The sequence below is a fragment of the Pimephales promelas genome, chromosome 18 (assembly GCF_988280905.1).
Source record: "Pimephales promelas chromosome 18, fPimPro1.hap1.1, whole genome shotgun sequence".
NCBI classification, from domain to species: Eukaryota; Metazoa; Chordata; class Actinopteri; order Cypriniformes; family Leuciscidae; genus Pimephales; species Pimephales promelas.
In genome coordinates this window covers 7,638,996-7,646,809 of record NC_142786.1, presented here as the reverse complement: position 1 = coordinate 7,646,809, position 7,814 = coordinate 7,638,996, and positions in this window count along the sequence as shown.

The window sequence follows — 7,814 nt, the reverse complement described above, 5'->3', positions numbered from 1 at the left end:
GAATGACAAAAGCACAAAACAAAATTAATAAAACTTAAACTAAAATGAAGTGTAAAAAATATAACTATAATATATTTAAAATGTTATTTAATATTATAAATAACACCAAACATTACTGAATGTTTATTGTTGTTCACACTGAAACAGAAGAAAGCTGAGATACATTTGACTGAAACTGTGAATGACGCCTGAAAGGCCTGATTAGATTTGAAAATCCAATTTTAGATTGGCCTCACAGAAATTGTATACGTGTATTTTATTATTATGATTTTTTTCGCACTGGCAGATGCTAAAATGGACTCTGAGGAAAATGACTTCTCACTGAAGGGGTGAGCTGAGGGAAAGGCTGTTGCTTTGAATATTAATTCTTTCATTTAGGTATTCTGGCACTAACTGGCACTCCCCTAAGTACTGTAATCAATATAATGAATTGAATATGGTTTGACAAAACACACACTGGAGTGGCGACTAGACATTTGATAGCAAAGCATCCTTGTTATAGCACCATTTGAAGGAATTTACTTTTATATAGTGCAACAGTTCTCTTCTGCTGTGTGGTCAGCAGTACTGACCACACAGTACACAAAATAACCTTTTCCTTGCACTTATGAAATAAAATAAATTTCAATGTTCCATAGATATGTACTGTAACATGCATAATGCAATAATCCTTTTCCCACTCCACACAGTTGATTTATGGAAACTAACCTGCCAATACAGGTCATTCAGACATGATCAATTATGATCAACCATGTCAATGTCAACCATGAGCATATTAAAATATGATGGCCCACATTTACATATAAACAGGCATATGGTATCCAGCAACCTGAGCCTCCCTCATCAGTGCAGTTACAAACATCAAAATCGACGTCCCATCTTGGCATTGACGCAATGGGAACGCCTTCAGCTTGAGTCACAAGCAGTGGTGGAATGTAACAAAGTACAAACACTTTGTTACTTTACTTAAGTACATTTTTCACGTATCTTTATTACTTAAGTTTATTACTTACTCCACTACATTTCTACAACTTCTATTACATTCTCATTACATTTTTTGATCAGTTTTCCCCCTGCCAAAACGTAATCTGACCGTCCGTTCGTTGCACGTTTGTCTCACCAGTGACGTTTGGTTGCCATAGATATATCAACCCGGTACACTAAATGCGTCTCGCACGCAGTGTGTTTATCGTGCAATTTATATGCGAAAATTTTGTTTTTTCGTGCATAGGAAACACACCGTGTATAATATACATTTAGTTAGGATTATGGCAAGCCAAGAGGTTCAGTCAGAGGTTTGGTGTAATTTGGTCAATTACACCAAATTAATCGCGTTTACTTCCAACTTTTTCAACCTTTATAATATTTTTCCAAAACCCTTGAGAAGGTACATCGACTTACAATAAGTTGAATGTCAGGTCTGCCATAGCCTGAGAGTGTCTGTGTCGCTTTTACTGGCAATATATAACTTCGGGGAGCGGGTAGGAACCCGAGCACAAAAAGAACTACAAAATTCGCCTGCTTTACGGCATACATCACTTACTCAAATTCTGACGTGAGAGCCGACTGTTTTTTTTTTTTTTCCTCTGTATGTTTTCATGGCTGAAGCAGCAAGTAAAACCCAAGTAGAACCATACTAATACTATTTATAAAACATTAATTCGTAATACTACACAAAAACGTAACTAAGTCCCCCAACTCTGGTCCGGTGCATCAATCTTCCCCCGCCTAAATGTGAAGTGCATCAGAAACAGAGCGCGGGCAATCAGTTTACTGTTGGCAATGTGTTGTGTAGCTTCGCCCCTCGCTGCATCCAGTGTAGACTGCATTGCTTTCTTTTGAGGGGGCATAAGACACTTAAGCATCCCTGTAGAGCTGGGGCGGGCAGCTCGCACCAGCTCGAGACGTGAAAGTATACTGATTACTGAGTTTGGTAGGGGCTACATTTGCAAGTAAATAATACATGATTAGATGGACAAAATAATCAGTCAGGATAACTATCCTATGTCTGCAGGCTGATAGTCATGTTTGTTATTTATTTTTCTGGTGAAAGTGTCTTACCTCAGGCTATAATTCAAATCGATTTTTTTTTTTTTTTTTTAATTTGTAGATCCACCTATGGTAGCTGGCTTGATATTATAATATTGACGAAATGGCTATTATCTAAACCACACAAACATTGAATTGAATTAGCATATCCATTATGTAAAACTGTAGCCAATAGGCAAAAGAGCTGGCTTGTAAACGTGAGCTACGGGATCTTTTGACGTTTGTAAAAAATAAAGCCCATGAAACTTTATTCAAATGGCATGCTGAAATATATGCCAACGTACCTGGGATGAAGACATTTCACACGCAACACTGGCTGTCTGCCCAAGATGTGAAAACTCTTTCCTTCTGCAGAGTTCGGGGGTATCGCTTGTCAACAAATGCAGGCGTGTATTCCCGAGTGTAACCATCAGATTTTACGACAGTAATAGAAGACAATACTGCTTCCCAAATTTAGGGGGACCCCGAGAGCAAAATTGCAAAAGTAACATTATGCTGCTTTAAGCATTTACCTACTTAAATCGAAACAGTGGCACTTTTTTTTTTTTTTTTGGCCAGGCAGTGTGCGGTGATGTTTTTCATACAGTGAATCATGGAATACACACCCTACGATCAGACTGGCATGCTCTTGCACACTGTGGCATTTTCTTCATAAGTTATTTATATGTAAAACCATTGCTGTCCCCAATCACAAGAACATGTAGTTTTAATAAAAGAAAAAAGTGACGATTTGAATAAACCAAATGTGGAAATAGACCTCAAGAAAAGAGGAAGGTTATTCCAGTCTTGAAATGCTCTCCTAAAACAACGTTGGTAACATAAAGTTGGACATTGGAGGTCTCCAAGTGAGTGTGTGAGCAATAAGGTATTAAGTGCTGTTTAATGCAGGGCAATTGGTCTACACATTTAAAGAAATCCAGAATCCAGTGGTAATCCCTTCAAGTCATACATAAAACAATAATGAGTTTTAAATGGACAGTACAGTTCTATGTCTGCAAATAAATAATTGGTATTACCAGTTTTTTTTTTCTTGAATTGAAAACAACTGATTGATCTGTGCAGAGTGTTAAGACATCCATATACTTTAATGATGTTATAAATGTGTATCTTAAAGATAAGGCTTAAAGTCAAACCAAAGGCCCAAGTATTTGAGGGCACGCCCCTTAGGGAGTATAAGTTTCACACCACAATAAATTGTGTGTCCAATCCCTCCTGATGCTCTTAGGAGATTATGTTGCTAGCCCCGCCACTTCTGTGTTTCGGGTATGCAATAGTCTCCAAGTTTATTTAATTTTTTTTTTTTACCTATCTCTGCTCAGCAGACGCCTCACTCATGGGCTGGGGCACTGTCATGGATGGTCAACCAGCCCAGGGTCACATCAACTCTGGGCTCTGACATTAGCAAGACAATTCTTCCCAGATCTCGGTGGCTATCATGTGTTGGTGCAGAAGGACAACACATCAGTAGTAGTAGCCTACATTATCACCAGGGTGGATTATCACCAAGTGTGCAAACTGTAAACTGAGGGCAGTTTACATCCCAAGACACCACAAAATGGGAACAGACATCCTGTCGAGGCAGGGGCTGAGGCCCGGGGATTAGCGACTCTACCTTCTTATGGCAGAATTCTGGCCAGGGTCTGTCAGGAGGGTTTGCAGATGATTCTGGTAGCCCCATTCTGGCCAGCCCGAGTATGTCAAGTCACATTTATTTATTTAGTGCTTTTTACAATACATATTGTTTCAAAGCAGCTTTACAGAGAAAACGGAAAAATAATGCAAAAAGGTTTGTTTCTAGAAGAAAATAGTAAGTTGAGTAATGTTTCATTTTGTTATAAAAAATGTTATTAATTTAGTTAATTTATATACATATAAAGCCGCTTCGGAGTAAACCGTGATGTAAACCGAGGTGGAGAAAGGTGACAGTGGCAAGGAACCAAAACTCCATCAGATGGCAAAATGGAGAAAACCTTGGGAAAACCTTGGGAGTTTTTTTTCTCCATTCTGAACCTGATGGAGTACCCCAGGCTCAGTCGGGGGGCCGGTTCTTCTCTGGCCAATGAACGACCAGTGTATGATTATGATTCAGACAGCATTATAGGTCAGAAGTCAAATTGGTTAGAAACAATCAGAATATTATCCAGTTCCATCTGGTTGAAGATCGGAGTCACGCCGGTATGGAGATGGGTTTGTTGAGTAATCACTGGGATAGTCTAGTTAACACAATCTCTGCTGACACTTCAGGGATGCGTTAAGGCAATGTTAGGAAGACTGTTCCAGACTGTTGTGGCGGGTAAACTCACTTCACCTACTGGCCACCGTGGCGGGTAAATAAAAATAGCATACTGTTTCACCCGGACGGCGGACAATTTTAGAGGAATTTTCAGAATTTTCTTCTGTCGAGGCTCAATGAGGGAAGAAAACGTGAGAGTCCCAAACGTGCTGTCCAAAGGGAGAGCTAGCTGCGAGCGTATGGTGTATTTTTAGGGCGGGGTAGCTCTCGTATAGCAAAGAGCTAGCCGCGCGAACATCTACCCGTACGCTTCTTCCGTCGAGGCTTGAGTGCGAGAGGTGGGAGCTAGCTGCGAGCACATGATGTTTTTTATTTATTTATTTATTACAAGGACAGTGCATATTAACATGACAAGTCAAAATATGCCAGAGTTAGCCAAAAGGCTAGTTTTCATCTGCAGTCCTGGGCCAGATGTACAATAGGCAACCTAAAAATACAATATACATACAACAATTTTAATTAAAACATAACAAACCAAAAACAACTACAAAAAGAACCCCCCCCCAAAAAAAAAAAAAAAAAAAAAATGTAAATATGAAAGAACAGGCATACCGTAAAACCGCGTGAAACTGCGGTCTTCCGATCTTTTACTATCGTGTCAATTGATTTTGATTAATATGCGCGAGGGAGAGAGAGCAAGACAGCGCTCGTGTTAAAAGACGTGAGAGTGCTCGCACGCGGCCGGGGCTATTTCTCCCTCTCTTGCTCTTGCTCTGCTCGGCTCGTTTGCGCCCTGTCAAGCGCACCAGTCATTCTATTCAACATCACTCACCGATCAAAAAAGGCTTTGGCGGTGCCAAAAAGCGGACGATCTGACGGGTTTTAGAAGATTAAATACAACCAGAAACTAAAAAAGCCTTTATTTACCCAAACCTGTCACTACACCAGGAGTGCAAAAGAAACAGGCGTCTATTTAGGACTTGGCTATTATTTTATTATTTATAAGTTTTACAGTACTCTCGCAGAGAGAGCAACCGCCAGTGCATAGAGTGCAGTTTAGCATTGGTTCAGTTTTTTTGTTTAATCTGCCCTACTAATTTAACGAAATGTATATCAGTTCATGGTTTGTGTGAGAGAGAAAGAGATAATGTCAGTATTTCATTGAGACTTGAGATTAAATAAACTGGTTAATATTGTAGATCTTGTAGTATTAATTTTCACATGTAGAAAGTGGCTGGTAGACAAAAAAAGTTAATTTCCATCCCTGGTATAGGCGCTAAATTCGAAAAGGATCTATGGCCAGCAGTCGATTTTAATATTGTATTATCAACTGGCCAGAGTTTTAAGATCGCATTGCAATAGACGTGAAGGAAATATATGCGTTAAGAGCTCACTCAAGTACTGGGGAGCTAAACCATTTAGTACTGTCTAAGTAATCAGAAATATTTTAAAATGTATAACAATGTTTAATAGGGAGCCAATGCAGTGTTTACAGAACCGGGCTACTATGGTCATACTTGCTCGTTCTAGTAAGAACTTTGGTGCATTTTTAGACCAGCTGTACTGTAGTTTGTTTTTTATGCATGCAGGGCAACCACCCATAATAGCGTTACAATAAAAAGCCTTGAGGTCATGAACGAAGGAACTAACTGTTCTGCATTTTACATTGAAAGCATATGTCGTAATTTAGATATATTTTTACAATGGAAGAATGTGGTTTTACAGATGCTAAAAACATGGCTTTCAAATGAAAGATTGGTATAAAAGAGCACACCCAGGTTCCTAACTGACGAAAAAGACTTGACAGAGCATCAAAGTATGATTATGACAATGAGTGGGTCCTGACACGTGTTGTCAAACTCCAATAGATTTCAGAATATCTCTAAATGCCAATCCCAATGCGTCTTTTTCGTTATCTATATTAATGTATGTATATTATATTAAATGTATATTAAAATAACCAATTAGGACTTTATCTGCAGCCAGTACCAACTAACTCTAAAGTCCATATGGTGCCCTGGAGGCCTGTAAACAGTAGCCACCACAACTGTCAAGTGCGATTTATCATTTACACTAGATAGTGTTACATTAAGCACCAACACTTCAAAAGAATTATATTTGAAACTAGACTTCTCAGTAATTCTAAAGATAGACTATAGACTGTATTACTATAGAATACAGCAACACCACCCCCTTTTCCTTTCAGATGTGGCTCGTTTTTATAACAGTAATCATTGGGGGTGGACTCATTAAAACTAATGTAATCGTCTGCTTTTAGCCAGGATTCTGTCAGACAAAACATGTCTAGGTTATAATCTGTAATCATATCATTAACAAGTGCTTTAATTTGAAGTAAGGGATTGAATATTCATCAACTCAAGCTTTATCATTTGTTCATCTGTAGTATATCTTTTTCTTATTTTACCCTTAAATTTGAAGTGTTGGTGTCATAGTTTAATACTGTATGTTTGCTTTGCACTGTATGACTTAACAATATTTTGTTTGTCTTGTACTTCTGTGCCATTAAGACAGCTAGCAGATGGTCGGTTTAGCCAGTATTAGCTTCCTGACCTAAGCCCCAATTCACCTTTGGCTAACCACGCCCTAGAATGTAGATTGACCAATCACAGCGCAGCCAAGAACGAACTCCCACAGAGGTGTGACACTTTTTCACAGCGCTCATTGACTTTCAACACAGACGTCTCATATTTTTGGTCTCGGCAGGCTATTACCGTCGTAGTTTTATCCAAAATATGGTTAAACGTTGTGCCTCTGGCATTTGTAACACAGATACGCATTTCCCAGAGAGGTTGGAGGGGGGTGTCTGTTTTTTCCCTTCCCAAAACCAAAGTAAAATCCTGACAAGTGTCGTCTTTGTATTAAACTGTATGGACGTCCTCAGTCAGCTAAACCCCTCAAAGATCAACAAGCACATCATTTTCTACTTCTAACCTTACTGTGAGTGTGAAGTTATACTACTGTAGTTAGACCGTTTTATAATGTTCTAGGTTATGATTTCGGTTCTCATACAGGTTGTTGATACGCTAGCACACGCTGCTAATAAATACAACGTTATACTTGTGTAGCCCGTTTGCTTTGTAATAACGAGTATAGAAGTGAATAGAGAACATTACCCAGCTTTGCATGAACAGTGTTGCATCTCGATTAGTAGGAAGTGCGGTGGTTCATTTTTTGACTGTGACCGGGAACGTTATGCTTTTGCCTCTATTTTGGATCCCTTGTTGTTTCTTGCGTTTCACCTGTATGTCTTGAATATAGCCTTCGAACGCATATGCAGCCCCTTTTGCCTACTTTTATCGGACACTTAATTTGCTGCTTTATAAAATTTTGATAACATCCAGCAGGAAGAGCTGTTACAGCATAAGCCATGCAGAGCGCAGATTAAGTTTGACGGATGTAGCAACAGTAACTAAGGGGGGCGGGGCTTAGACAAAGGTGAATTCATGTTTGAGATCTAAGACTGTGTGTCATATTACTAGAGAAAAGAGCAGCACCACCCCAGAAGGGATGA